Genomic DNA, 11,947 nt, shown 5'->3' on the forward strand with positions numbered 1-11,947 from the left:
CGACATTATTCTACTAAGTACACGTAGTTGCCCTTGTTTTTTTTTTCAAATTTCAGGTAAAAAGTAAGAGAAACTTCACAAAGAACAATTTGTCCCTCATCGCAACCAAAGATAGTACTTCTTTTTACAATTAGTGTAGTAGCTATTAAAGGTAAAATGAAGACTGACACTTGCGCTTCAAAGTTTTGGGGTTTCAGGGGCAGAACTTATTTTTGATTTGGATGTTAATGATATAATCTGTGAATTGATGATTGATGCCAATTTATTTACGATTTGCTTGTGATTTGCTTGAGATAGGAATATGATTTACTTCTGATTTGTTAAAGATTTGATAACAATTTCTTAACGATTTGAAAACAATTTGCTTCTGATTTGTAAATGATTTCAAAACAATTTCTTGGCAATTTGTTTATGATTTGCTTATGATTTGTAAGCAATTTGTTCGTGATTTGTTATTGTGATTTGTTAGCTCATTTGCATGTGAAATTTTATCACTTTCAAATCACAAAGAAATCATACGATTTGTTTATCATTTGTTACTCTGATTTGCTTATGATTTGTAAGCAATTTGTTCGTGATTTGTTATTGTGATTTGTTAGCTCATTTGCATGTGAAATTTTATCACTTTCAAATCACAAAGAAATCATACGATTTGTTTATCATTTGTTACCATGATTTGTTCCTCAATTTTTTTTGTTTGGGCGGAGTACACTGAAAAAGAACTCCAACAAATTTAAGCTGAAGAAAATTCTAGACAACAGATATTATAAATAACCCTCGCAAGTTTGACACCAGTTGGTGTTCATGTACAAACTGCATAGTCATGCCATTGCCGGCGGAATGTTTCTGCTGCCACGAATTTACGCTATTTGATGAAAAAATGAAATTGGGTGAATGTGTCACTGAAAATACAGATTTTAGAATAGTTTGTCTAAACCCCGTTGTTCTTGAAACAAGCTACATAAGTTTCCTGAGGTACAAACGCCATAGAGGGAAAGCTCCAGACGTATTTACTAACAGACAAAGCAGGCTTATGGCTTATCGTCAAGTTTGTGTGCTGGGTAAGGAAAGGTCAACCACTTGGCAAGAAACACAGAGTAATCCTACCGCAATCTAATTAAAATATTGATCTCTGATTACGTTATACTACATATGAAGTATAACGTAATCAGTGATCAATATTTTAATTAGATTGATCCTACCGGCTTGTGTAGTAAACATAATTAGAAGTATTTCCATCATTGGATGGGGTATACGAAGGATTCAAAGAATGTGAAAGTGACACTTCAGACTCTGAGTAGTTCTAAAATCATTTAAATGATTTATCAATACAATTTCTCACCGAATGTTTCAGATTCATTTCATTATTTGTGTATTAATAAACCTATTTATGAATTATTTCACTTTGAGGTCTAATTTTATAGATTGCATGTTGTATTAACATGAAGGTTTCGTATACCACAGTACCACGGAGCGTTGATATGATTTGACCCGAGATCCTCCCGAGATGTTGGTGGGGTTCTTGTTGTGCAACATAAACCAGTTTTCTATATGATGTGTTTTTTATCTCTTTGTTTGTCTTTTGATCGTTTATTGGTTATTTTTTGCTATGACGTTGTCAGTGTGTTTTTTAATACTGAATATGACTATCCGTTTTGGTACCTTCTGCCTTTTTACAAACAAGACCATGAAACTGAATATTGGAAATGTATCATGCTACTACAAAAGAAAAAGCACTGATGGATTGTCCTAGAAGCATATTTTATGAGAATAATAATGGTCTATAAGCAGTTACATTTATTTCATGTTTGAAGCGGTGCATTTTTTAAAATTTAATTAGACTTTTACCAAGAAATACATGGTAGCAAAGGGGAGGAGTAATTGTGGTCTAGTGTCTACTCGAAAATAATGGAATTTAACAGAAAAGGAAACAAATAACGGACTTTGGCAAAAATGGAGAGGGCTTTTGATTCCTTTTCTCCAGACATAAATTTTTTTACAATAAATCATCCTACAACAGCTTAAAAGCTTGAAATGCCAGCGATTTCGCGGGAGTGTTTTAGTGTTCTCTAAATCTTATATTGATAAAAATGACAACTCCTTTAAATAATTGAACGTACATGTACAGGAAGAAAAACGATTACCGCACGTTCTAGAGACGTGCCGAGAACCAAGCAAATTTTCAAATAGGCAAAATATTTCGTAAATGGCTATGCGCCCGCTCATATCGGAAATAGGACAAGAAAGTATGAACGATAGTCATCTGTAATCTCTCGGTTAAATTCTCTAGGATTTACTCCAAACAATAGTGTAAAATGATGCAGTATGTTTTTTTCTTTCTTAAATTATTCATCACAACTCAAGACCGCATAACGTAAATTAAACATTTGATAAGCAAATAAAACAAGCTGACAAAACATTATGTAAGTTATTGTGTACAAAAGCATTGGCGGATCCAGGGGGAGTGGTTCCGGGTGTTGTAACCCCCGTTTTTTTTTTTGGCCGATCAATGCATTTGAAGTGGGACATATAGTTGGAACCCCCCCCCCCCCCTTTTTTAATATGGCTGGATCCGCCCCCGAAAAGTAAAATTGAAATTTGAAAAAAACCATTTTACATGGTACAGTACTAGATAATCTTCTACACATGGATTTTGAAACCGAAGTCAAAATTAATAATTTACGGTCTTATTATTTCTGTCTTTGCAAATGTCAGAATTAATCAGCCTGTAACTCTTAATTTCATGTTTGGACGGCTTTGTGTATTTCAATCAGGTTAGGGACATACATGGTTAACAGGATGTATAATACACCTGACAGCATTTTCGATGGCACTTTTACCTGTGCACACCTGGGTCAAACAGCTGGGAAGCGATGCATGTACCTGAATTGCGTAATGTCACCAGTTTATTAGCCCGCAGGAAGTCACCAGAATACCTGAATGTGACCCTATTACATGACCTCTGGCAATAATTCAAAAGATCGTCGGTTTTCATATTAGAAGTACCCGAAATGAATAAAATCTATTACATATAAAAGTGTTTTTTTTTGTCAAGCATTTCGAAAAGTCTAAAGCCGCTACAGATACCTTTTAATCTCATTAAGAATATATTTTTGCTTTTACAACTTCCAAATTAGTGTCCGCCCCACTAGATGTATTCCTATCTATTATCTTGTTATCATAAATTTAGGAAGAAAAAATACTCTTACGATTGACCATAAATCATTACAAACTTCGCTAGCCTAGCTGTCGACATTTTATATCCCGAAACTGCTCAGCCTTAACTTGTAGGACTACACAACTGCGTTGACCTAGTAGACAGCTATAAAGCATAACAAGGGGGCGGTAAGATCTATGAAGTTTCCACACGAATCGGGGAAGACATATGCTCCCATCTACCTATCACCTCTTCAACCTTTTATATGGCACAATATGGAAAAGGAGGGGGGGGGGGGGGGGTAAACAGCATCTGTAATTATACTACATGTAAATAAAGTCTTATTTTTAAACCATTATTATATTAAACAAATGACCCTTTAAATGTTTTACGTAATTTTTTATGTATACATAAGTTTTTTGCACCTAAAAAATATATACTTCATTGAACTTGTGAATTTACGACAGAAAGTCACAGAACAAAACGTCATAATTCAGTTTCGAGTTTATTTTTCTTTAAACGAGAAAACGTTAATTAATTAATTCTTTTTTGGTTTGTTCTTGAAATATTATTTTTAAAGCAAGTTTTAAATAGAATTTATTAAATAAATATCAATGACATCAAATAATTGTTATAAAATCAAAATGCCAAAGTGGCTAGGTACCTTAAATGGCTTCAATGTCCCTAGAAATATATATCCTTTACATGATTGAAATCAAATATCTTTTTATTTTTAAGGCTTGTAAACAAGTTCATAAACTTAAAATGTAATAAATGTAATAAATAATATAATATTTGAAGATTTTTATCCTGTATATATTCAACAATTATCAACAAATTTGTTGTGACTTTTTTGTCTGTGACTTTTTATCCGTGTACTAAACTTCTACATGTAAACAACAAAATCTGTTACTAATGCATGAACGCAGAAATACTGAACTATATTAATCTGACAATTTCCTTTCAACCAGGCTTGGAACGAAAGAGCAAAAAAAACATTCATGAGAAAAAAATCATATTTACTATCAAATTTCCATCGAAACAAGATGCTTCAAAATGGTCTGCACACACTTTCTTGAACTTGTTGCGAGTGAAGCTGGTTGGTGTTATGTTAAGGTTAATCATCCACGTCTGGTACAACTCTGTCTTTTTTGCAGGATCTGGGAAAGTGTGTAAGCTTATGCCATGTGAACTCCGAGTTGAACATCCGTACGCTTGACAAGTAATTTTGATACTGAATATACGATATGCCATGCTTGTTTTTTGGCTTTGTGGTATTCAGATATTTTATTCAAATATACTCATCACGTGACAATTTGTATCGGAGATGCCGTCAAAATGGCGATAAGTCGAGAAGTGATAGTGGGATTTTAATTTTTATTTTAATCACCTATCTAAAGAATTAAACAATAATTTTAATGAATATATGATTATTTATATCAAATAAACATAATATAAAATTTTCATTTTTTTGCGAAGTTTCCCTTTAATAGAAATCTATGAAATTTTGACACAAGGTTTATGACCACAAAAGAACGGTTGGGATTGATTTTGGGAGTTTAGGTTTCAACAGTTTAGGAATTAGGGGCCAAAAAAGGGCCCACATAAGCATTATTCTTGGTTTTCGCACAATAACTTTAGTTTAAGTAAATAGAAATCAATGAAATTTAAACACAATGTTAATGACTACAAAAGGAAGGTTGGTATTGATTTTGGGAGTTTAGGTCCCAACAGTTTAGGAATTAGGGGCCAAAAAGGGACCCAAATAAGCATTTTTCTTGGTTTTCGCACCATAACGTTAGTATAAGTAAATAGAAATCTATGAAATTTAAACACAAGGTTTATGACCATAAAAGGAAGGTTGGTATTGATTTTGGGAGTTTTGGTCCCAACAGTTTAGGAATAAAGGGCCCAAAGGGTCCAGATTTAAACTTTGTTTGATTTTATCAAAAATTGAATAATTGGGGTTCTTTGATATGCCGAATCTAACTGTGTATGTAGATTCTTAATTTTTGGTCCCGTTTTCAAATTGGTCTACATTAACATGATTAAGGTCCAAAGGGTCCAAAATTAAACTTAGTTTGATTTTAACAAAAATTGAATCCTTGGGGTTCTTTGATATGCTGAATCTAAAAATGTACTTAGATTTTTTATTATTGGCCCAGTTTTCAAGTTGGTCCAAATCGGGGTCCAAAATTAAACTTTGTTTGATTTCATCAAAAATTGAATAATTGGGGTTCTTTGATATGCCAAATCTAACTGTGTATGTAGATTCTTAATTTTTGGTCCCGTTTTCAAATTGGTTTACATTAACGTCCAAAGGGTCCAAAATTAAACTAAGTTTGATTTTAACAAAAATTAAATTCTTGGGCTTATTTGATATGCTTTATCTAAATATGTACTTTGATTTTTGATTATGGGCCCAGTTTTCAAGTTGGTCCAAATCAGGATTCCATATCAAGTATTGTGCAATAGCAAGAAATTTTCAATTGCACAGTATTGCACAATAGCAAGAAATATCTAATTGCACAATATTGTGCAATAGCAATTAATTTTTAATTGGAGATCTTTCTTTGTATAGAATAGTAGTTGATAATATATGTTGGAAATTTACCAGACATGACTATGATGTCATTTTCTATTTTTATTTGCCAATAACTTTATGTAAATAACTTCATTGGAAATTTGCCAATATAAAATGTTGCTGATGAAGCTTTTTTTCCTTATCTTATCTAAAATGTTTTTAGATAATGTATGATGGACATTTGCCAGACATGACTATGATGTCATTTTCTATTTTTATTTGCCAATAACTTTATGTAAATAACTTCATTGGAAATTTGCCAATATAAAATGTTGCTGATGAAGTTTTTTTTATTGTTTTATACAATAAACAATGTATATTCACTTTTACTACCAACCAATCTTTACCATTCAGTGATAACAAGCACTTTATTGTACATTTTAATATCTTATGATGTATTTAAAAGAGTAGTTATTGTTGCAAACTCCATTAGAAATTTGAATTGATATCAGTTTTGGAAAAAGAAAAACGGGGATGTGAAAAAAAAGGGGGGGGGTTTAAATTTTTCTCATTTCAGATTTCATAAATAAAAAGAAAATTTCTTCAAACATTTTTTTGAGAGGATTAATATTCAACAGCATAGTGAATTGCTCAAAGGCAAAAAAAAACTTTTAAGTTCATTAGACCACATTCATTCTGTGTCAGAAACCTATGCTGTGTCAACTATTTAATTTTAGATTTAAAAAGTTTGAAGAAATCTTTAATTGATTTGTAAAATCTTGACATTTGTTTTGTGTAAAAAAAAAACATATAATGTCAAAAATTTGATCACAATCCAAATTCAGAGCTGTATCACGCTTGAATGTTTTGTCCATACTTGCCCCAACTGTTCAGGGTTCGACCTCTGCGGTCGTATAAAGCTGCGCCCTGCGGAGCACCTGGTTAAAATATATATTGAAAAAGAAAAAGGGTCTTTTTGAACTTGTTTTCTTGCTAGAAGTAAACAATAAAATTTCCCTATATGTCCAGTATAATTTTTGTACTAAAAGAGTTATCTCCCTTTAAATTGCTTATTTCAAAACTTAAGTCATAAAGATGTACTAAGGTGAGGTTTTGGAATAAGTGTTTGGACTCCTTGGTGTTTTTCCATACGACACAAGGTAATATTATGCCCCATAACACCTATTTATCTTTTAAAATAAAGTTTTATAGCACATAAAAAAGGTCATTTGTCAAACTTTAAGCAGATTCCTGGATTTCTTACTTTTGATTTGAGACCCAAATAATGCAAATATAAGGTTAAAATCTGAGTCAGCCTTTTCCCGCCATATTTTATAATCAAATATCTCGAAAAGGAACTCCATAACCTGTCAATTTTTTTAGCTAATTTTGATCCTTTGTTAAAGCATTTGCGATAATGCAAGGGATTAAGTGTTCTTTATAAAAACAAACAGTGTAACCAATAAATTGCAAGTCGGTCTCAAAAATTGCAGATTTGTGCAAACAACTAGACCGATTATTTACTGTGATTGTTCAATTCAAGATGACGGTATCACCCTGAATTAACTTTTAATTTTCTTTCAAGATCGAAACTATTCTATCGTGTTTTACAATATAGAAAATGAAACCCATTGTTGAAAAATTGTATAATTATCTTACTATTCATCGGAAAAGATTACCGTTTATGTTTGTGTGCATTGAGCATGAGCACAGATCTTAACTGATCTGGTGCTTTACATCATACTTATAATAACCCGAACAATGCGTTTAAGTTTCCTTTTTTTGTGATTAAGTGCATGAATTAAAAACAAAGAGTTAAAAATGGAAGTGACCTAATTCTATTCACATTTAAAATAGATCTATAGCAAGGCAAATGTATACTAGTATTTTAAAGTATTTGTGCAAAATCTTTAAAAGTTTAGAATAAAAGGGATTGGAGTGAACTAAAGAATGGTGATTGAACTTCTATAAAAGTTTATAAACATAATCATAGATGTCTTTAACGGTATATATGTAAGCTAAAGCATACAGAAGACCTAGACCGACGAAGGTCTTCCTGCACAGTGCGATATAAAGTTAAAACAAAGGAGATGCGAGTTAGTTAATATAAAGGCTAAACGACAAATTGAATCTTTTACCCACTCCTAGATAAATTCAAAATAGGATGATACGAGAACAAGTACAGGTCGAACCTTTTAATTATCATTATATCATGCATGTTGTATAATAGATATAGTCCGCTTCATTTTTTTATGTACTTTACTTACAAACACTTAATGTGTTTTTCCACAGTATGTGTTTAAATACACTAAATATAACCTTTCACAAATAACACTTTATTAATATCGAGCTTTCGATGCTTTTTGTCTTTATTTACTTTAATATAAAAAAAAAAACTGCAGCCAAAACTTGTGAAAGCTAAGAATGCGAAAATATAATAAAACAATATATGACTTAGAAAGAAACATGATAACCAAATACATCTATTGTCAACCAAGGCCAAGGATCGGGAACTATTTTTTCTTAATAATTTACGAGTTTATGAAATAGGTATTCCAATAGGTATATATTTTAAATCATGGCATAACCGCAGTACTGTTGTAGTTGGATATTAACTTAAGTAATTAATAAGTTCATATACGGTTGAATAGTACACAATCATTTGAAATCGTACTACATATTGTGTAATGTAACATGAATTGAAGTTTACAGACAGCTGTTCTGTTAACAATTCGCTTATAATATCATTTAAATATTAAGGGTGTTATCTAGCTAGGTCAATTGTCTATTATTCATATTTCAATGAGTCGTGCAGGTATTAAACATACTTTGTTTCTCTATCGTATTATATTTATTCATCCATATAATTCATATAACATTGTAAAAATATCCTGCTATGTGGTTGCATAACAACTGCACATGTTAAATAGAAAAATATATTGACGACTTTATTCCTCCTTATGGTACATTCGAGGTGTTCTATTTGTCGTTTTGTAGATGATTTCGATCCACATATTTCTTTTGTCAATAAAATTGCCTTATCGTGTTGTCTCTAGAAGATGTGGACACGTACGTAGATTCTTTCTGTAGTAATGAAGATATTAATTGCATATCTTTTGTTGTCTATTGTCAAATTTACGGAATAATCCTTGACTCTTAAGTTAAGTAGTAAAATATTTTTTTGTGAGATCTTTGTCCATCCTTGACTACCTGCCTTTTTTGTGTTCAGCTACAAAGCAATGTTTTGTGGGTTTTTTTTTATTTTGAAATATTTTCTGTAGCATCACTTATTTCCGAAGTTTGTATCTGGAACGGTAATAACTGGTACAATAAATGTTATTTTATTTGTACAACATAAGATTAGAAGGCTACCTTTAAAATGAGACTGTCTCAGGCATATAAAATGTATAAACTAAAGAAAAATATGCATATCTCTGAAAGTGAAAAAAATAGCCCGAGGTAAAACTTATAAGTTGCTGTAGAGAAGGGGAAAAACATTAGCATTCAGGCAAAAAGTTCTATGAAATAAATTTCATCAACATTTTAGACGCGTCGAATAGAAATCGACCTTATGCAAAAAAAATCTCAATTTGAGTTTTGTTCATATTAACTTTGCTGATAGTCATACAATTTGAATAAAAAAAAAAAACGTTTTACTCTTAGACTAACTTTCTTTTTTAAAAAGTTTCGCCATTTCAAAGTTTTGACGGATTTATTTAACATCAGATCTCACGACAACGTCGTGAAATTAACGTTATCGTGCATTAATTTGATTCTGTATCGGTCCTTTTCTCGTAATAAAGAGATATATGAAAACATACATTTGTATACAATATTTAATTTAATTTATAAGATTGTTACAATGAAGCAATACATGATTCTCAAGTTTTCAATCCAACTTTAACCAGTATGTGTAAAATGTTACTCCTCTGAAGCACGAGGACAAAATTCGTTACGGAAAATAAACTGAACAAAAGGACGGACTTCATTGTACAGATAACGCCTTCTCTCCTCTGTCAGCCCTGCTGGCTGAATAACTTCTGGAAGTGTCGTGAGCAACTCCGGTAGGTATGCGCTTTCCTTTAGGAGGACCGGTCTTTTCTCCGGTTGATCAAGAGTTTCTCTCGCAAATACGACTCCTACTTCGTCACTCGTAAATCTGAAGTGATGGAATTTTCCTATACCTCTGAGTGGTTTAAAATATTTAGTGAAGAAATTATCCCATCTGTACCACTTTAAGCTGTTTTCGTCATCGTCATTTTCATTGTAAAATTCTGACCTATTGCATTTGGCAGAATTGTCAACAATTTTAACTGGTTGCGATACAGTATTTACGTCCGACTTTCTAAAAAAAAATTTCAACATGCCAAATCATGCGTCACATAAACATTTTGTGTGCCCAGCAATCATAAAATGCAAATTAATAGTTTTGTGAAAACCCTTTGCGCACCTCCACAACAGATAATGTAAAGTAGTTTAATTTTGTTTTGTCCCAAGGAATTATCAGCATGAAAATGACACGCCTTTTCACCATGCAGTCAATGGTGGAGCATACTTAAAAAAGCATTGGGTCCATGTGTGCGACTTCCATTTTCTCCGATTGTTTGTTGCTCATCAATCAAATAATTAGTTTGCATTGGAAAGTTTTCATCGCAAACTGCAAATATTTGAACCTTTCGAGGTGTTAAAAAGTAAAGAGCTCCAACTTGTTGAGACGAATGTGGCAAGTTTACATATTGTGAAAAGTCAAAAGTGTAATGAACATTTTCAAAATTTTTTTAACAGATTAAAACTGACGTGGAAAGGTAACACACGGCCAGCGAAAGCTCTATTTGAGAGCCCAGGTGGTCGTGTGGTCTAGCGGGACGGCTGCAGTGCAGGCGATTTGGTGTCACGATATCACAGTAGCATGGGTTCGAATCCCGGCGAGGGAAGAACCAAAAATTTGCGAAAGCAAATTTACAGATCTAACATTGTTGGGTTGATGTTTAGACGAGTTGTATATACATTATGTACACAGCCATGTATCACCATCATTTATGGCGATCCGATGGATACATTTCTGTTGTAGGGTTGTCACTGACTCAGACGTACTTATAAATATAATTATTTTCTGTGACTGTATCTTACATTAATTTGTAGGATCCTTTACTATAGATAATTTAGCTGATCTGTAACAATAACATCTTCATGCCTTATATATCATGTACTGCAGTACGCCGCTAGATTAAAACTGACGTGGAAAGGTAACACACGGCCAGCGAAAGCTCTTTTTTGAGAGCCCAGGTGGTCGTGTGGTCTAGCGGGACGGCTGCAGTGCAGGCGATTTGGTGTCACGATATCACAGTAGCATGGGTTCGAATCCCGGCGAGGGAAGAACCAAAAATTTGCGAAAGCAAATTTACAGATCTAACATTGTTGGGTTGATGTTTAGACGAGTTGTATATACATTATGTACACAGCCATGTATCACCATCATTGATGGCGATCCGATGGATACATCTGTTGTAGGGTTGTCACTGACTCAGACGTACTTATAAATATAATTATTTTCTGTGACTGTATCTTACATTAATTTGTAGGATCCTTTACTATAGATAATTTAGCTGATCTGTAACAATAACATCTTCATGCCTTATATATAATGTACTGCAGTACGCCGCTAGATTAAAACTGACGTGGAAAGGTAACACACGGCCAGCGAAAGCTCTTTTTTGAGAGCCCAGGTGGTCGTGTGGTCTAGCGGGACAGCTGCAGTACAGGCGATTTTGTGTCACGATATCACAGTAGCATGGGTTCGAATCCCGGCGAGGGAAGAACCAAAAATTTGCGAAAGCAAATTTACAGATCTAACATTGTTGGGTTGATGTTTAGACGAGTTGTATATACATTATGTACACAGCCATGTATCACCATCATTGATGGCGATCCGATGGATACATCTGTTGTAGGGTTGTCTCTGACTCAGACGTACTTATAAATATAATTATTTTCTGTGACTGTATCTTACATTAATTTGTAGGATCCTTTACTATAGATAATTTAGCTGATCTGTAACAATAACATCTTCATGCCTTATATATCATGTACTGCAGTACGCCGCTAGAATAAAACTGACGTGGAAAGGTAACACACGGCCAGCGAAAGCTCTTTTTTTGAGAGCCCAGGTGGTCGTGTGGTCTAGCGGGACGGCTGCAGTGCAGGCAATATGGTGTCACGATATCACAGTAGCATGGGTTCGAATCCCGGCGAGGGAAGAACCAAAA

This window comes from Mytilus edulis, chromosome 6 (genome assembly GCF_963676685.1).
Source record: "Mytilus edulis chromosome 6, xbMytEdul2.2, whole genome shotgun sequence".
NCBI lineage: Eukaryota > Metazoa > Mollusca > Bivalvia > Mytilida > Mytilidae > Mytilus > Mytilus edulis.